Consider the following 19,393-nt stretch of genomic DNA (forward strand, 5'->3'; position numbering starts at 1 on the left):
CCTTTTTTATCTCTTACTTAAATCAGTACAGGACCTCTGTATTAATGTGTGAAAGTTTTAAATGACTGACAGTCTTGTTTCACTGGAGTTTGTTGCCATTTGGGGTTGAAATCATTCCATTCAATTTTCTTTTGAGTCTAGGATGTTTTGACTGACATTCCCAGCCTGTGTCCTATTTTTCTGTAACTGGATTGTGTACTGAAGTATACAGACAATGTGTATAAAACTGAAAGAACCATCCTTACAATAATTATGAATTTACTGAAATGTTCACCATCATAGAATCACAGGATCATTTAGGTTGGAGAAGACTTTTAAAATCATTGTGTAGCATTACCCCGCATTGCCAAGTCCACCACTAAACCATGTACCCAAATGGCCTATCTACATGCATCTAATATCCAATCTAAACCTCCCCTGGTAAACTTGAGGCTGTTTCTTCTTGTGGAATCCTGTGGGTTTCCAGATGAACCAACACCACTGTTAACTTGTTTTGAAAGTTTACTCCCTGAAATGGGAAATTCTGCAGGTGCATGAGACAGAGTATTTTGTGGGTTCTTTGATTCCCTCTCTGTGCTCTCAGTCTCTAGTGTGCTGACTGCTGTCAGCTATTAATGATGATTTTTTTTCCCCATCCAAATGCAGGACACTGTCTACTACAAGTAACTTGTGTGTTGTAGCTTGCTTTTAAGCAAAAGTGAAAAGTAACTTGATCTGAAATGCAGTCTCATTTTGCATTTCACTGTTTTTTCCCTGGGTGGGCACAGACCTGTGTCTAAACACTGGAGAAGTAGTAGCACTTAGGGAAATATAAATAACTTACTAATAAAGTGTGTAGTTGGAGAAGTTCAAACTCATTTAGGAAAAATGATGGACCAAATAATAAAGTGGAGAGTGTTGACTGACAGCTAGCATGCATCTGCTTCCAAATTTCAAGCTTACTCTTGTAACAGACAATGCTTAAAATGACTGTAATAGCACAAAATTGGATGAAGATAATGCTTCTGTCTTTGTTCATTTATATTCTGCTTTTGCAGCACATTGGATATAGCCATCCTGTCCTTTTGTACTCAACCAATTTGTCTGTTGTTGTTTGTGTGAGTTAATTTTTTTCTTCTTGTGGAAAAGCAGTACATAATGTTTTCAGAGGAGAGAGGGAATATATATTATTTTGAAACCATCATTAGTCATCAGGAGACTTAAAATGTTTGGCACCTTGAAGATTTTTTTTTTAATTGCTACCTTTAAAAGTAGAAAGGTTTTGCAGGCAGACCATGATGGTCCGTAGCATCTATCTACTGGAATTCAGAGCAAGTGAAAAGTAAAACGTGGCAATTTTGAAGTCAGTTCTATGGAGCTACTGAATATTGCACAGCTGAAATCTTTAAAATATGTATTTACAGCAATAAACATAGCTATTTTTCATATGTTAGGGAAGAAAGAAAGGTATCTTCTAAGTGAGGAAACTGTAAGCAAGTGTTAGAAATAATAAATAAATAAGGTCTCTTTTTGGATGTTCTGATCACCTCCAATATATTAGGTGTGTGCACTGGTTTGATTAATTTTTACAGATTCAACAGTTGTGTTCTGTGTCTAATTTTGGGTGTGTTTACACCCTTTTAATCTTCACTCATGTTGTGTGAAAAGAACAATTGCAGAATCATAGAATGGTAGGGGTTGGAAAGGACCTCTGGGGATACCTATTCCAACCTCCCTGCTGCAGCAGGTTCATTTCCAGCAGATTGTGCAGGACAGTGTCCAGGCAGGTTTTGATAATCTCAAGAGGCTCCACAGCCTCTCTGGGCAGCGTAATTGCTTAATATTTCCGTCTGCTAAAAGACTTTCCTAGGCTGTCAGCAGTGCACACACATCAGGGAATGCTGAAATACTGGAAGAGATTTGGCAGAAATCAAAGCCTTCTTTCTGGTAAGAATATATTTTTAACTTCAGATTACATAAAATAGGCCAGAATAGATCTAGAAAAGTTTGGGAGCTGTGTCTTAAATGTGAGTAAATCTTGAATGTAATAGTTATATTGTTTTCTAGCAACATAAGTTGTTATGATTTTTCCTGAAATTTTAGTTGCATATTCATCAAGGAACTGATTTGATGAAGCACTTAAGAATAAGCTTAATCATGAACCTGTGAATAGTCACATTTTTGGTTTTATTTTAAGATTGTGAATTTGTTGTGTTCAGTATCTTTGTTGAGTTTTGGGGCATGGAACACACTTTGCTACTGTACTTACTTGTTTTTCTTGTGTGCAAAAACATGGAATTAATCTTTTCTGGGACTAATTTTGTGTGGATATTACTAATTTCCCAGTTTTTTTTGTAACAGTGGTGTTGCTGAGCTGGTGAGGAGTGCAGAGGGGACAGGTGCCACTCTCCTGAGAAAATAAAACATTTTAAAAAGCTGAATGTGATGATTTGGTACCTCGCTTTCAGTATTAGAGGCAATTTAGGAAGATCTTGTAAACAATTCTGTTGTGGGGTAGATTTTCAACTGCAAACACTTTGCCTCTAAAAATCTCAACAAATTTTTTGGTGTGGTTTTGTGCTTTTTTATTTTTAATGAGCTCATGTCAGTTCCCTTAAATGAATCTTTTCAGGACTTGGGGCAATATTTCCAGTGTTTCACAGGAACAGTAGTAGAACCAGATAATCTACAGCCAGCTCATATCTCTGCTATTTATAGCAAAAAATGTTTGGTAAAGTGACTATGTCTTCAGAAATAAGATTTTAGTTCTGAATTAATCTTTGCTTCAGAGAGACTTGGCTTTTTGATCTTCCTAAGGAACCTCTTTAGAAGTAAGAGAGCTTTGAATTCTGACAGGTGACTGACAGACAGTGAAGAAGAGGCACAATGAAGCTTATGTTCCAAAGAAATCTGAAAGGTCAGTTGAATTGAGGGTGGGAATAAACATTTTCCTGCTAATGCATTTTTGAAACATAAGCGATATCAGCAAATAATTCTGGAGAAATGTATTACAGATGTCTTGAGGTGACTCATGAATCATTATCTGATGGCTCTTTCAGAGATAAAAAGGCAAGAAAAAGAAAGGATGCTACTTGCCATGTTCTAAAATTCAGAAGATTAGATGATGCCAGGGAAATGCCATAAATACTGATTGAAAAAAAATTTTTTTTTTGCATCTCTTTCCTTTAGAAAATGCTGCTTCAGAAGTTTGGGTGCATTTCTTGTCAGAAAAGTAATTGAGATTATGAGTTTACAGATGTTGCATGACAGAGTAATAGGAGTTGAACCCCAGCACCTAGACTGGACAGTTTGAGATAGAAAGTTTTGTTTGGCATCTAGGATAGTGATTTTTTTCTCCCTGCTTTACCATCTGTGAATTTTTTAGGAATTCAGGTAGGTAATCCAGCCCATCATAGGCTGGCATTAAGCTTTTATGTGATTACTGTATCTAAACTAATTACAGTATACACTTATAATAAAATAAATGCTCTGTTATCAGGAGTTTTAATTCTAAAACTTTGACAGGAAATATTTTGAGAGTACTATAAACTTAGCCCAATGTAAAATCTTTCTGGGTATGAGAGTAGATACTGACTGGTTTCCCACTTGGAGCACTCTGATTCAAGAAATAAAGCAAGTTGGGCAGTGTAATGGCCTTGTAAGAGAAGAAATTAAAAGAAGGAAAGAAAAGAATGTATCTCAAATCCCTCGTTGATATCTAAATAAGAACAGGATTTCTGCTGCAGAGAAGAGTTTATGGCCTGTATCCCTTCTGTATTGCCCCCATTGATATACTTTTGGTTATGTATTCAAGTTATCTGTTATATTGTCAGCTAAAGAAACATACTTTCCTTCTCTTATTTGTGCTATCAAATTTGGCATCAGTCTGTTGGGGCATTTATGCTCAAGTAACTTTGATTGTTGTGAAGCTTCTTGTTTTGGCTATTTTTAAAGCCCAATACCTTGTTCTTTTTGCAGGCTTCACGACTACCCAGCTTTACACAAAAGAGACTGTTTCTTTGTGATGCTGCTACTGATCCCTGACAGATTGTCTATGTGTTTGTGTCCAAGTTTAGCTGAGTAAAAACCTGGCCTACTTTCTAAAGTTTTTTTCAGGTTGTAATAAATATGCCAAATTTGGAAGCAGAGAAGATTGTTCATGCTGTCTAATTTGCATGCCAATACTTTGAGTGCATTTGCAGATCATTAGAGCTTCTTAGCAGTGCTGGATTGTCTGGGAGGCTTTGGTGCTTTCTTCAATGTCACCTGCTGCTTTGGGAGAGTCTGTTTCATAAGGGAGCTATAAAGACTTTCCACATAACTCCTTGCACTTTTGAAACTGAGAAAAATTATTTTTTTGCCATAGAATCATTATGACTGGGGAAGACCTCCAAGATCGCCTGTTGACCAAATACCACCATGCCCACTAAACCAAATCACACAGTGCCACACCTGCTTATTTCTCAAACACTACAAGACAGTGACTCCAACACTTCCCTAGAGGCCTCTTCCAATGCTTAATCACACTTTCAGAGGTTAAGCTCAGTCATGCTCACTTGCAGGGAAAAAAAGTGTACTCTATATCCTTTTGTTAATATATTTTTCTTCAGTTTAATTTTTGAAAATATTTGTTCTGCTCCAAAAACAAAAGTAATATTTATTTGTCTTAAAGCAGTTGGGCACTTCTGCTTCAGATCAGATGTCTAAAAGGCTAGAAATGAGTCATAGGCCACATCCCCAGCTCATGTAAGTTATCACAGTTTGAATAAAGTAAATTGAGTGGTCACTGATTAAACTGATTCTATATTCTGTGCAGATTTTCTTTAAACTAAACGAAATCAAAAAAGTCTGTTTATTCCAGGTAATTACCAACATGGGAAGATGATAAAAATCTTTTGAACTCCTTAAGGATTCATCGGGTGTTGAAAGATTTCTAGTTTCATCTGTGATGGATAGTGTTACCTGAAATATCTTTTCCTGTAATGACTAATTGCACATTAAAATACTAACTCTTCAGTTCCACTCCTTTAAGGAAATAGGACAGTCCTGCTTTTTGTTCTTAAATGATGCTGAAAGGCTTCTAAAAGTTCTTCACAAGTTTTTAGGAGAATTTCAGAATTTTCAGGTACAGACCATTCTAACTTTTTGCTAAAAAAAAAGGTGTTTTTATCTTTGTCGTGTGTATCTAATGCACCTTGAAAGGAAGATGTGATCTACCCAGACACAGCATACAGCTTTTATAAACTTTGTTGGCATTATGGATTTGATGTTGTTAATATGATTTTCAACTGCATTGTAGCTTCTTTTTTCAGTATTGAATATTTTACTGTATTAATCCTTAATTTAGGATTTTTCCTCTGTAATTCTTTAATTTTATTCTTGATTTCAAGATTTTTGTTAGGTACATAAGATGAATTGTGTCAAATCAGTCATTGAAATAAAACAGCATGACATCACAAAAAGTTACCTACTTGAAATTTAATAGAAATGCGTATCATGATAAAAATTTGACCTCAGCTCATTTTAGAGGTAAGTGTAGATGGACAGATTGTATTGGCAGTGTTAAAAGTGTCTGTACTTGTCAGCATGAAAAATATGCTAGAGGGGATAGATGGCCATGTCCTTAGTTTATGGTTGCCATCTGGTACCTACTCTCCTTTGTTTTTTCTCCCTACAGCTTCATTCTGTGCCCTTCAGCATCATAATTGCATATCTAGCTCTTTGGGACGTCTTTCCTGCTACAAGACAAATTCTCAAAAGCATGTAATTTGGCCTCAAAATTATTTTGTATTTAATTAAAGAAATAAGTGCTCTAACGTTCACACTTGACAATGATACTATTTCAGTGGGCAAGAGAAGGACTACAGATGTCATTTATCTGAACTTCTAAAGCCTTTGACACAGTCCCCCACAACATCCTTCTCTCAAAGCTGGAGAGAGATGGATTTGATGAGTGGACTGCTAGGTGGGTTAGTTGTAAGACCCTTGCATCCAGATGCCTTGGTCAGTGCCTTTGTGTTTTGTTGAACATCAGTGACAAGTGGTGCCTCGGGGGTCCTTAATGGGACCAGTGTCATTTAATACCTTCATTAATGACTAAGACAAGAGAATTGAGTGCACCTATGGCAAATTTGCAGGTGATACCAGGCTGAGTGGTGTTGTTGGTACTCCAGAAGAATCCATCCAGAGGCACCTGGATAGGTTTGAGAAATGGGCCCACAGGAATCTTATAAACCTTAGTAAGACCAAGTGCAAGGTGCTGCTCCTGGGCTGGGGCAACTCCTCATATCAATGTGGGCAGGGATGAACAGATGGAGAGTGGTGGTGCTGGTGGCTGAGAGCGTGGACATGACCTGGCCATGGGGACTTGCAGCCCAGAAAGCCAAATGTGTCCTGTGCTACATCAAAAGCAGCATGACCAGGATTTGTTCAGCCTGGAAAAGAGAAGGCTTTGGGGTGGCCTAGTTTCAGCCTTCTAGGACTTGAGGGGAGACTGCAAGAAAGCTGGAGAGGGACTGTTTTCAGGAGCATGTAGTGACAAGACAAAGGGGAATAGTTTCATACTGAAAGAGAATAGATTTAGACTAGATACTAGGAGGAAGTTCTTTGCTGTGATACTGGTGGCATGCTGGAACAGGTTGTCCAGAGAAGTTGTGCATGCCCCATCCCTGGTAGTGTTGAAAACCAGGCTGGATGAAGCTCTGAGGAACCTGGTCTAGTGGAAGGTTTCCCTGCCCATGGCAGGGTGATTGGAACTAGATAATCTCAAATTCTCTTCCAACACCACCCATACTGTGATTCTTTGCTCAGATATAAGAATTAGCATATGTTAGAAATTGTTTCCTTGTGCTTTTTAGATCTTGTATGGAACACTACTTTTTCCAGGTCTATATCTTAGTGTTCTGGTTCTATTTCAGTATATCCCAAAAAGATGACATATACCAATAAGATCCTCCTGAAAGCTTCTTTGCTCAAGATTTGTCTGAAGGTTGGAGAAGGAGATGGGGAAGTTTTCATTTTTGTCATTGCTGTGCTGAGTGTACTGAGTGTGGAAGGAAGGGAATTGACCTCCAAAGAGTGTGAGCTCTTGGAACAGTGTTGGACAGATGTACAGATGTGCAGAAGATGCTGATTGATATGGAGCACAATGGAGCAGGCTGGTGCTTGACTGGAAGCTGTCTGAACAAGTGCTACTTCAACAGAAAGTGTGTTGTGCAACACACAGTCTACTTTAACAAAGAATACGTTTCTATGGTCTGACTGTGTAAATAATAAGAGTACAAATACATATGTTTATAAAGATTCCTAAAAATATGCCTCATTTACTAGTGGTTGAGAAAACATAGTTTCAAATGAAAATAAATAATCGCCCCCAAAAAATTTATTACTAGCAGTTGTCAGACCATTGCATCTGGTTCTTGGTTTGCTTTACCTTGAAGTGTGAGCAATTGCTTTTTAAGAGGGGTTTTGGTAGTAGGGTTCTTTGTTTGTTTTGTTTTGGGCTGTTTTTTTTGTTGTTTTGGGGTTTTTTAGAAAGATTGGAGAACTTTAGTGTGTAAATAGTGAGTTTTCACTACTAGCCATGTTTGTTGTAGTTCCAATCTTACTGTTATATTCCTATTTTGGGGAAATATTTATATATTTGGTTTGGATTGGATGGTCAGCTAATAAAAACAAGTTGCCTTAAAATATCTATGTTGCCAAGTCTTCCTCTTAATTTTTCCCATTTGTGGATGACTTTGTGCTATTCTTAACATTCATAATCTTCACTTTTGTGTTATACCTGATATTTGGTGCCTTTGTTAATAACAGGATTCTTACTGTGCTTCATGTGAGTTTTAATATTTGGAATTCGTTTATTAGGTTGCTATTTCAGAGCAGCCTAGAACTCTTTTTTGCAGCCTGTTATTTCTTTCAGGAGGGAGAAATGAGAAGGTTCTAGTGTACTGTTGCCTTGAACTCTTTACAAAAATTTAGCTTTGAAGAAATAACTGCCTTGAATAGACTGCCTACTTAGCAGTATGGGATAGACCTATCCTTTAATGCTATTAAATTTCTTGAAGTGTTGCTTAGTTTAGAAAGTAGAACACAAACTGTAGTCCCCTTCTCAAAACTCAAAGTGAGTTTTATTTTTGTTGCAAGCCCACCAGTGTGCAGCTAATTGTAAATGTTAAAAAAAACACTTGCTGAAATCTGTCCTGGAAACCATATAGCCTTTTGAAAACACAGTCCTCACAGGCTGCCTGCAGATTTGTGCAGGATTTCACAAGTAATCACAGGCTGTGCAGAAATCAACTTGAGCTGGGAAACTGTTGGTCCTACACAGGAAGTTCTTTGGATGACAGAACTCAGTGTCTTCAACTGCAGTTCCAGAAGGAAGGTATAGTGCTCTTACTTCATTAAGTACAAATTCTGAGTCTAAACATTTTTTTCCTTGAATATTCTTAGACTGAGATACATCTGAGTTCTAACTTGGACACAATGGTTTATTATCACTTTAACCTATATTAACACAGTTTTGAAGCATTGTATTAAACTGTGTCTGGAAGTGCCACTGAATGAGTATGTGCTGAATGAAAATAATAGTAAAGTATAACCTCTCATTTTACCTGAACTAATGGTGAGACTGACTTTACATAGCTTGAAAGTGTAGGAAGTGTCATGTGATGGTGTCATTTCTTTCCCTGTTTAAAAAATTCTGTTTAGTTTTTTTTCCCTCTATCTTATACATGCAACATTACTTTAATAATTTTGCAGCATCTCTGAGAATGGTAGGGAAAAGTGAAATGCTGCCTACATTGATCCTGAGAAGTCTTTAGTCTCAGGTCCAGGTCATTACAGTTTCTGTCGTGCCATAGGATGGATTATTCATTATCTTATATATGACCAGTCTTCCTAATTAGTACTAATATGTTCTAGAGTGCAGTGACTTTTTAACATAGCACACTGAAATTCTTCTGAGAAGGTAAATGATAAACTGTGTTTGGAGAAGAAAAGGCATTTTCAGTGCCATTAAAAAAAAACAAACAAAACCCAACCCCATTTTTTTCAAATTCCATTCTATTTTTCTTATGTATGCCTTTTATTGAAATTAGGATCTCTATTTCTTATTCATTTGCCTGGATATGTTGATTTTATTTTTTTTTCTGAAGATACTGGATTAAAATTTAACATTTAAGAAAAAAGTTTCATTGTTTTAAGATTGGTTTTTTTTTTTTTTTTTTCATTGCAGTCTGCTCTGGTGGCAAATACTGGTTGAGGAGAATGTCCTTATGGTGTTTACCAGGTTTCTCTGGGTGCAGTGTTATTTTTCTTACAACTGTAAATCTCAAGAGTTAGAGAGTTATAGTAGTGCACTTCAGTGTGAGAGCCGGGTAGAGAGAAAGAAGCTTCAGAAAGAAAATTTACTTTGTATCTGGAAATGCACAGGGGGGTTTTTGATCCCAGAATCTGTGAAGAAGCAACATCTGGTAATGATGACAATGGAATATAACCTCTTGGGGAAAAATTCTGAAGGCATTACATTGTGTGTCTGTCTACTGACTTCTGTGAAAAAAAAACATTTCAGACTAGTTGGATCTTCTGTTATTTCAGGTAATTCTAAAATATTTATTATAGATGCTTCCTGAATACATATGAATTCTAAACATTATTTCCTACTGAATCTCTTTCTGTAGTCCTCAACAATGGAAATGAAGGACTACTTTCTGCAGTATTTCAGAAATACAAGCAATAATTCATTAAATTGCACTTAATCAATGTTTGCTAATGTGTTCGATATCACTGAATTATATTTTAGCTGTAATAAACAAAAAAATAATGTGAGCTCTTGCTCAGAAACACATTGCTGTTTTGAATGAACCAAAGCTGGAGCATTACTGAAAATTAAAGAAGAAAAAAGTGGGAAAAATGAGTCTTAAGTTTTTACTGCACTAAGCTTGGAGAAATCCCCCAAAGCAAGAATTTAAATCTCAATGTTTAATACTTTTGCCAGCATGGAAATAAAAATGCTACACTTGGTGTATTTTCATTGGAAAAAGAAAGAAAGGTGCTGGTTCTGGGTCTTTTCAGGAATCTTCTGAACAGCAATTCTTTTCTCTTCTCCAAACATTAAGCTGTAAAAGCACTGCAAATGGTACAATCTTTCAGTGGACTTCAGAACACAAAGATGAGCAGTTGTATATGCTGACTAAACCCTCTTTTTTAATGTATCTGTAGGAGATGGGGCTATTGGTTTTTCTTAGTCATCTTGGAGCAGACAATAGAATATTAGAGCTATTGGGAAATGCTGTGTAACAAAGCTTATGATTGTGTACTGTCTGCAGTATTTTTTGGTAATGTGGATAGAATTGCTGACCTTCACAAAGACAAATGAATTACATTAGCGCCATGATGCCTGGGTCCTTGTCTCCCAAAACCTTCAAATATTCCAGTTGGTGTTAAGTAAAATAGAGTATTCTGTGGAAGTCATTACTGCTTCTGGCAGTATTGTGGCTCCCTTTTAAAGCTTCTTAAAATGTATAAAATTAAAAACCCATCAGAAAGTGGTACAAGCACAGTTTTGTACATAGAAAAAGAGGAAGTAGAATGGATGTGAGAAAAGGTGCACTGCATATGAAATGTCTCAGTAATGGATCATTTTGAGATGTATGACAAAGGAAAGTACAGAAGTTTATAATGGCATAGATCATAAAAGGAAGCAAAGGAGCAAAAGAGACAGTTTACAGAAGGTGACACAAAGTCAGTCAGCTCATCTGTGGAGAATATCAACTCAAGAAGTATTTTCTAGGTCACTGCTAGCCATACTTGCCTTAACTGCTGTAGGTAACTTCGATTACCAAATTGTATGCAGTGCTGACAGCTGAGGCAGAGGTTCTCATGATGGTGCATATTGTGATGGCTGCTTGTGTAGAAGGTTTACTTTTGGGGATAATACAGGTTTTCAGAATTTCTCATTTTACTAAGTCCCAGAAGACTAGTAAAGGCCAAGGAAAGTATGTAAAAGAATGAATATAATTCTGCTTCTCGCCTTCCTTTTTTTTTGTTTGTTTGGTTTGGTTTTTGTTTTCACCCTTTCAGGGGGAATGCAAGCTGAAGACTTGACTTTCTTTGACAAAAACATTGGTGGAAAATAGTTACACTATTTGAAGATTTGTGGAAGAAAACAGGTTGATAAGAGCAAATCACACTAAACCAAGTCAGTCTTTCACTGTGTTTCAGAAGAAAATTTGATGCACTAGGTATTTTCCTCTCTTAAAATCCCAGTATGACTCTTGCTATTATGTAATGAATATTGCAGGGAGAACTAGCTTAGGTGACACAAAGCAGAATGTAGCTAGAAAACTTCCTTCTAGTTGTCACCCATTTACATAGGAATTTTTAAGATTTGTAGAGTTCTGGTAAGTCTGATGTTGCCCCATATTTCTGTGAGTGAGCTGAATGATGGCGTACATGTACTCTGTTACATTTCCAGGTGACATTTCCTCCTTAAGAACATATTAAGACAACTGTCAGAACGATATAGACAGACCTGATCCTGTCTCGAGGAAATAAATGCATGCAGGAACTTTTTCTAATTCTATGTCATTTCACTATTGCTTTCTGGCACCTGCCAGCTCTCTGTCTGGCAGGTAGGAGAGGGAGAAGGGCTTTGTTCTTTGCTTTTTGTTTTTAAATGTCCAGGGACTAGGGAACATCTGTTTCCTATATTTTTGCTTTTAAGCAGAAGGCAGCATTGTTACACTAGTCTGGTCCCTTGTAACTTCACTAGAAGTGATTTCGTTTGGTCCTTCTCTTCCATCCAAAATGCAGCATTGATTTGGAAGGCCTTATCTCTAGGCCTGTGCATTCTAATGCTGAAGTTGCAAGAGCTTTATATAGCCTGATGTGGTATAGGTTTGCCCTGCTAGAGCACTGTTTTATACACACGCTCCATAAAAATTACATGGTTGTGGTCTGGGCTAGAGGGTAATAGAGAAATATAATTAAACAGTTGCCATTGTCATTTGAGCACGTTAAGACTTGCATAGACCTATTTTCTAGCACCACTTGAAGAAGAAACACAGTGTTTCAACTGTGAGACTGTCTGCTCTAGCAGAATCTATTCTGGCTTCTCAAAAGGTCATAAAAACACCCAGTAAGCTCATGGATATTGTCTTTCAAAATGCCTGAAAAGTGATCTGTATATCTTTCTTCAATTCTACAGATATTTTGGTCATCATTGCGTGAGAAGAGCAAAGACAATTCTTTAAAATGGGTTTGCTCTACAAGTTCCATTCCTTTACTAACCATTTATCCCAAAATACATGTAAGCATACAACTGATACTCTTCATAAGATGCATGGCTGAGTTTTACTGATTCCATTGGCTCATTTCAACTTGGATTACAAAGAAGAAGATAACCTTTCTCCAGCTCTAAATAGATAAAGTGCTTGGAACCTTTTTTCCAAATGTGCTATCCTGATCCAAGCCAGATGTGGTCTTATATCTTTATTTATGGTTATATTGAAAGTGTGGAAACAGTTCAAGTTGTTTGACTTTTTTTTTTTTTCTGAGTGATGCTGAAGCATTGCCATCAAATAAAAAAAAAAAACAAAAGAAAACATACCTTGAAATACTAGTGAAGGGTTACTTATTCCTAAGTACAATTCTTTCCTCTTTTCCCATCTGAGACTTCATTGAAAGGCCCCAAGGTAAAAATAGGCATAAATTTTATACTCAGGCTAACAACAATCTTCTTAGCATCCCAGTATATCTCCTCTTCTCCTCTAAACCATGCCATCTCATAGAAAAAACATAGTATGAGGAGTTTTGTATTTTTAGAAGGAAAATTTCTTCTGATAAAATTGGTACAAATTATTTTTCCCACTATGCCATTGCTATATTGCTATATATATATATATATGGCAGAACATCTCTGTTAATTTTCTCACTTAGAAGTGAGAAAATGAAGAAAAACAATGGAAAAACAGGTTTCAACATTACTCAGGAGAAGTTCAATTATTGCTACTATGATGAAGGGTTTTTTAAAAAGGTTGTAAATTACTGTGTGTAGTAAGTAATTATAGTTGTGTTACAGCTGTCAGCATAAATGAGCAAAATACACTTAGAAGTTAAGAATCCATTTATGCTGTTTATTCTGGAACTTTTTCACCATAATTTAATAATTCAGTATTGGTCTTACTAGTGTGACCTGAATTAATGAAGATCTATTCTACTGTATTTCTTAATCAAAAGCTGACAAAAGGTGTGCCTATTTCTCTGTTCTCCTGTACTGTGACATCCACAATAATACTTTTTAAGTATGGTGGAATACAGCTGAACATGGAAGACACAGTGAAGAATCCCATTTTAACTAAAATGAAAAATTACTCATTACATGCTCATTTAAAAGTGGCCACTCCTTTAATGAGTCATCCTGTAAGATACAGAATGGCTCTTCTAGCTGTGTCTATGAGGCCTCATCTTACACAGCCAGGAGGGTCATCAGTGACCTGTCAGCGAGCAGGAGTTGGGACCTTCCAGGGGTCCCTTCAAGCCCTGAGAGGCCATGTGGCTCCAGAGCCCACCTGGCTCCTGTACCCAGCTTCTCGTGCTCAGAAACAGCTTCTGAGGGCTGCACTGGTGGTACCTACACGTGTGGGGGGTATGTGGGTCCCCCTGGCATGATGCCTGTGCTCTTTCTTGCCTCTGGTGAGCAGAAGCTGAAAGAGGAAGAGGATGAGAAAAAGAGGAATGGAAAATAGTGAAAGGAAATTCAGGGGTGCAGAGCTCCCAAAAGAAGAGGTGGCTCTAGATGAGAAGAAACTGAAGGTAACAGAAGAAGGTAGGAAATTAATACAGGCATGTAGGAATTTCTTGAAGGGCAACCATGAAACTTTTTCCAGGTTATCTGAGAGGTGGACTATGATTCAGTAGCCAGTTTTTTTTTAATCCAATCATTAAGAAATAATATAAAGTTTTGAAAACTGCTTTAGCCTTTCCCCTTCTCCTTTAAGTGCCAGTTTCACAAAAAATCTTAGTTCTTGTTATTGGTGACAAATAATTGGTTTAGTCTGTCACATAATGCTGCAGAAATAAGAAAAACCAGTACAAATACCATGTAACATAAAAATGTTCCAGTACATTTGTACTTTGGAGAGCAGCTGAACATGCTGGGGTGGAAGATTCATCCTCTGGAGGAAAACATCTGAAAAATGACTTTATATTTACACACATTTAGCCTCATTTTTGTATTTTTCATTTCCAGAAACCATGTTAACATATATCATGTGTATTTGCAGAAGAAAAGCTAAGTAATAATTATTTACAGAAAAATCTAGTGCATGTGTCATCTCTAAAATGGGCAATACATGGTGGTGTACTTCTGAGGGTCTTGGGATTTCCATTTGAGCCTAATGGAGATGGCAACTTTTTGCAAGGAATTGAGGCAAGAGATATTGTTTCTCTGAACAAAGGAAGACTAAGAGATAGCTCTTCCTGTTTGCTAGAGCCTCACAAAAACCCCAACCTCTTTAATTAAAAAAAAAACAAAACAAAACAAAAAACTTAGTTGTAGACGAATATCCATGGCAATGATAAAGGTGGTCAGTGCAAGGACAGTTCCTATTAAAATGGTATTTTGTGGGCTTAGATGTAGGTCAAAGTTTAGGTTGCTTATGAACTTTGTGCCAGAGCAAAGGCATGTATAAATACTGGTGAAAATTTGTATATTGTAAGCATAGCCTGGGAGGACATGGTCTCCAGAGTCATGCAGGATAGTGCCCATCAGCTGTGCCCAGAAGCACAAGGATTAGACAGATGAATCCAACTGAGAGAACAAAATGTTTAAACTGAAGCCCAGATTAGGAAAGGACATTGCAACCTGGTTACTGGGAAAGAAATCCTCAGTCTTCATTTTATGATCACAAAATATTGGTTGGTTGCTTTGGTGTGATTTTTTTGAGTTTTTTGATTCTTTTTTTTTTTGTGGGGGGGGTTTTTGGTTTTGGTTTTTTTTTTTTTATTTTTGAGGGGGCTTGATTGTGTGTGTCTATGCTTTCAGAAGTTGAATTACTGTGAGGTTATTTTGTGGTGGGAGAAAAAGATATTTCAAGAAACAAGTAAACAAGGTTCTGCATAGATACTTTAGGATAGAATTTGGTTAATTCTGAGATATACGCACACTGACTGGATGTAGATATGCATACACCTGCATTGCTTTGCAAATAGATTTTTTATTGTCTTTTACAACTTCATACTAAAATAAAATAGGTGTCTAAAAAAGTATTGCTGTATTTGGATATGATAGATTATATCATGCATTACTAGCTTTCTGGGACATAGATGAAGGTATCTGCCATCTGTATTTTACTACTGCTGTGAGAAACATAATGCAGTATCTACTTTTTTTAGTCAGAATTTTGATTAAATTTTCTCCTTTCACAATTTATTGCATGACTGTTTAACTTGGATAAGCTGCTGCATTTCCAAGTAACATACATTCTGAAATAACAGTATCCTCTCTCACTTTACAGTCTTATATCTGAGGGTGACAATTACTTCATAATTTTATAATTTCTTTTGATTGCTGCAGAGTACTAACTTGTCATTTAAGCAGTGACTCTATCCTGGGCAAGGAGCCTAATTTTAGTAGCAACTGTACAATGCACCAAATTAGCTGGTATGTGTTTAATAGATCACATTTACATTATCAGTTAATGTAACACATACCCTTAAAGCTATAAAAAGTGCTAAGTTTTAGATACCATGCTGTTTCACTTGAAGGCTATATGTATTACTGTATATATTACTAAGAAACTGTTTCAAACTTTTATTTAAACTGAGAATCCCTGCAAAAAATTCTGAAGCTCAGTTCTAAAAGCCACCTGTCCTCAGTAAATCTGAAACAGAAATACTTACGGATTACATAAGTACTGTTATTTTTGTAAATTCACTAGCTTTCTTTCAGAGACCTGAATACAGATGACGAGGGTAAAATATTGTGCTTTTTTCCCTAATCCACACTGCAATTTGGTATTAGCATGCTTCATAATGGGTTTACTGTCATCATTGTTGAATTGAATGGGGTTAGCTGAGTCACTGAGTGATTGTGGTGCTTGAATTTCTTGCTTAAACTGTGCTGTTATTTCTATGAGCACAATACTAACATGTTTCCTTAAAAATGAAGTCACAGTGTCACTAAAGGGTTTGGTTTTTGAAGTTATCCCTCCCTGTTTCTTTCAGGCAGAAACCTTGTTTCAGTCCTAATCCTTTTTAACTCTCCTAAACAAGTACTTGTTTTCGTTCTTTCATTAGCCTTCAGAAGAATTGTGACTTTGTTTTATGGCAATACTAACAAGGTCAAAATTTCAGATGTATTATTTTCTTACCATCCAGATCCTCTTTTCTTATAGCAAACCAGTTGCTTTGCAACTCTGAAATAGAAATGGCTTCTAGCCATATAGCTGAACCAAGAGGAAGACGTGATGGGCAGACGTTTTCTGACTTGAATCACAGAGTGGTTTTGAAGTGGAAAGAACCTTAAAGATCATCCAGTTCTAACCACCCTCGGCCAGGGGCAGGGACAGTTCCCACTAGACCAGGTTGCTCAAAAGTTGAGTCTCTATCTGTTCACACTTTTGTGCATATTTTTATGTGGAATGCAGTTTGCCATCCCTAAAGCAAAGGCAGAACACAGCAGGTGTCACACAGGCCAGGTGTCTCCCAAGGGTGGGTGGGTAGCTCTGCAGAAAAGGATTCATAATCCCCTGTACTGCTGGGGCTGGGCCAGGGCAGGGAGCTAAGCAGAGATAATTCCTTTTTCTTTTAGGGATTTGGGTATGGTTGTTTATTTAATATGTTAATATTTGGGGAAAGTTACAGAGGAATTGACCCTTAGGGATTAGTACTCAATTCCTGCCTGTATTCCTGTGGATTTGTGATTCTTTCAAGTGGAAGAGTATCAGTATCTAGACAACTGACTTCTATAAGGCTTTCAAAATCCTGAGCCTTGCTCATGAATCTCTCACCTTCTGGGGCAGTGATACTTCTCTGATGTATGAGATTCCATTTAATGTGTTTAATCCTCATTTTCCTTTTCAAAGAGCAGCAATTGCAATACATAGCTATTATACTTTCTTCAGAGCTCTAATCCTAGGTGTGAGTTAGGGTTTATCAAATTATTTTATATAAGGACTAGGTTACAAAAAAGTTATTAGAAAACAAACACTTTATGGGTTATTGAGGAGAGAAAGTAGTAATCTGAAACTGTCAAATGGTTTTCAGCGTGAAAGCATGTATCCATCACAGTTTTATTGTTGCACAAAAAGGTAAACTAAGGATGTTAAATTCTGAACTCAAAGAGAATAACTGAATTAATAATATTCTGCTATAAAATAAAAGTAACAATTTTATTAGAAACACTGTAATAAAGATCAGTGCTTCATAATATATTTTCATGGATTACTTCTAGAAATGGTATTTTTATGAAATCTTTGTGGTAGCTTTTTACATTTTTACCTAATCTGTAACACTGATTGTTTCTAGAGATGTATTTCCATAGATTTATTTAGTGACTAGTTCTATGTTAAAGACTGTATCACAAAAGGAGTTCAAAAATTAGCTTTCTAAAAAGAATATTTAAAAATACTTTATAAAGTATTTTCTGAGGTCGCAGTTATGCCAGTGAAGGATGAGTGGTGATCTGTCTTTTTGCAAGCTGCATTAAAAAGTAGCAGTTCCTTCTTATATTTTAAAAATGGTTTCAGACATGACTCATCACTAAAGCAGGGACAGTTTCACTGGTGCTGGGTGAAATTGTGTGATCTGTCCATGATGGTGTTTGGTGTTCTATAGTAACCCACATGCTGATGTGAAGAAACAGCTGAGAAATTGTAAAGGCTATCTCATTTCTACATGAAGTAAAGAGCAGTTTTGTCTGCTGAAATAACTGATCAAAAGATATTTTTAACTCATAAAACAGTGTTTTGCTTTTTTTTTTTTTTTTTTGCTGTAATACCTAATAGTTTTCCTTAGTGATGGGAAATTCCTTTTAAATCAAATTAAAAATGCCAAGACAGCATTTAACTTGCAACTGTGGTGTACTTTTATTTTGCATAAGTGGGACAGATTTGGTTTTGGGTTTTTTTTGGCAGGGGAGAGGGGCTATGCACTTCTAAAGCTCTAAGGGCTTTAACACATGGATTTTTCCAAATCCAATTATATCTTGATTAATATTCAATCAGTCTTGTATATAATTCAGTAACCTTTCCAGGGACAGGAACTTGAAACTTACAATAAAAAAGATGCTTTTATATGTCTTTAAATTCCAGACCTCTGACCAGGGTGCTGTGCTGGAGGGTGGGCTAGCATGGCGTGGTTAGAATGCAGATGCTCAGGCCACTGCAGTTCCATAGAGGCTGAGTGGTGATGGTGCTACCTTTCCATACACCCATCTCCTTCCCATTCTTTCATTTTTGCAGGCAGTATAGATTTTTTTTTTTTCCCAGTAAAATGAGATGGAAGCTACAGCCAAGTTAAATATGTTCAGTGATGTGGAAATTCTGTAAAGGTTTGGGGACAGATATCAAAGCAGGAACCAATCTTTGCTTGCAGTGAAAAGAAGTCATTCTCGTGCATGTGGAATACTTGTTCCCTCTAGGTGCTCATGCCCTTCCCTTTTCTCTCCAGCTGGGGATGGAATCTTTAACAAGATGGAAGTGCTTGGTGACTTCCTGCTGAACCCTCATGACCAAAGGAAATTATTGCTAATTAAAGTATGTTATGAAAATAAGATCTAATGTAATAGAAGACTAAATCATAGTCCTGCAAAATACAGAGCTTATATTTATCCCACATAATACTTGATATTCTAGTAAAATATATGATAAAGTAATAAAATATTACTTAGTTATATAATTATAGTAAAATAATAGGCATTGACAAGCAAGGATTGTGTCCTTATGTAAGAGCATGTTATTTAAATCACTGCAAGAAAGATAGAAAAATCAGAAATTACTGTGGAATGGAAACATAAATAAGTGTCTTGAGATTATGTAGACCCCAAGCTGGGGTTCTGTAAGAGGAATGTAGGAAGTGCATGAGGGACTGACAACATGTTATAAATGTATGCAAGAATTGCCCAATGTAGGATTTTTAAATAAACATGAGAAATAAAGATTAGATATGCAATCATTTTATACTGATCTTTTATTTAAGGCAAAACCATTTGGAATTTACAATTCTGTAGGTTCCTGTGAGAGCTCTCACTTTAGATTTGGTAGCTGTAGTGATAGATTTGGGTTTGACATAGTTTTAGGATAAGCAAAAGGGTGAAATAAGTCCACCTCAAGAAATATCTCTGCCTGTGTTATTCTGATAAGAAAATATTGTACCTTTGTGGCTTGACTGTGAATGACTTGATATTCTCTACTCA

The 19,393-nt window shown here is 36.5% G+C and overlaps 1 protein-coding gene across 3 annotated transcripts in view; it reads left to right on the top strand.

Annotated features, from left to right (window-relative positions):
• FRMPD4 (FERM and PDZ domain containing 4) overlaps positions 1-19,393 on the top strand; it is a 292,904-nt gene that overhangs the window by 76,064 nt on the left and 197,447 nt on the right. Inside the window, exon 1 of one of the 3 annotated variants that reach the window (XM_077781600.1) lies at positions 1,904-1,926. The exons of the other annotated variants lie outside the window; for them this stretch is intronic. The gene's annotated coding sequence lies outside the window, so the exon portion shown is untranslated. Of the gene's footprint in view, positions 1-1,903; positions 1,927-19,393 lie in introns of those variants that run through there. 3 annotated transcript variants of the gene reach the window in all.

The sequence above is a fragment of the Lonchura striata genome, chromosome 2 (assembly GCF_046129695.1).
Source record: "Lonchura striata isolate bLonStr1 chromosome 2, bLonStr1.mat, whole genome shotgun sequence".
NCBI lineage: Eukaryota > Metazoa > Chordata > Aves > Passeriformes > Estrildidae > Lonchura > Lonchura striata.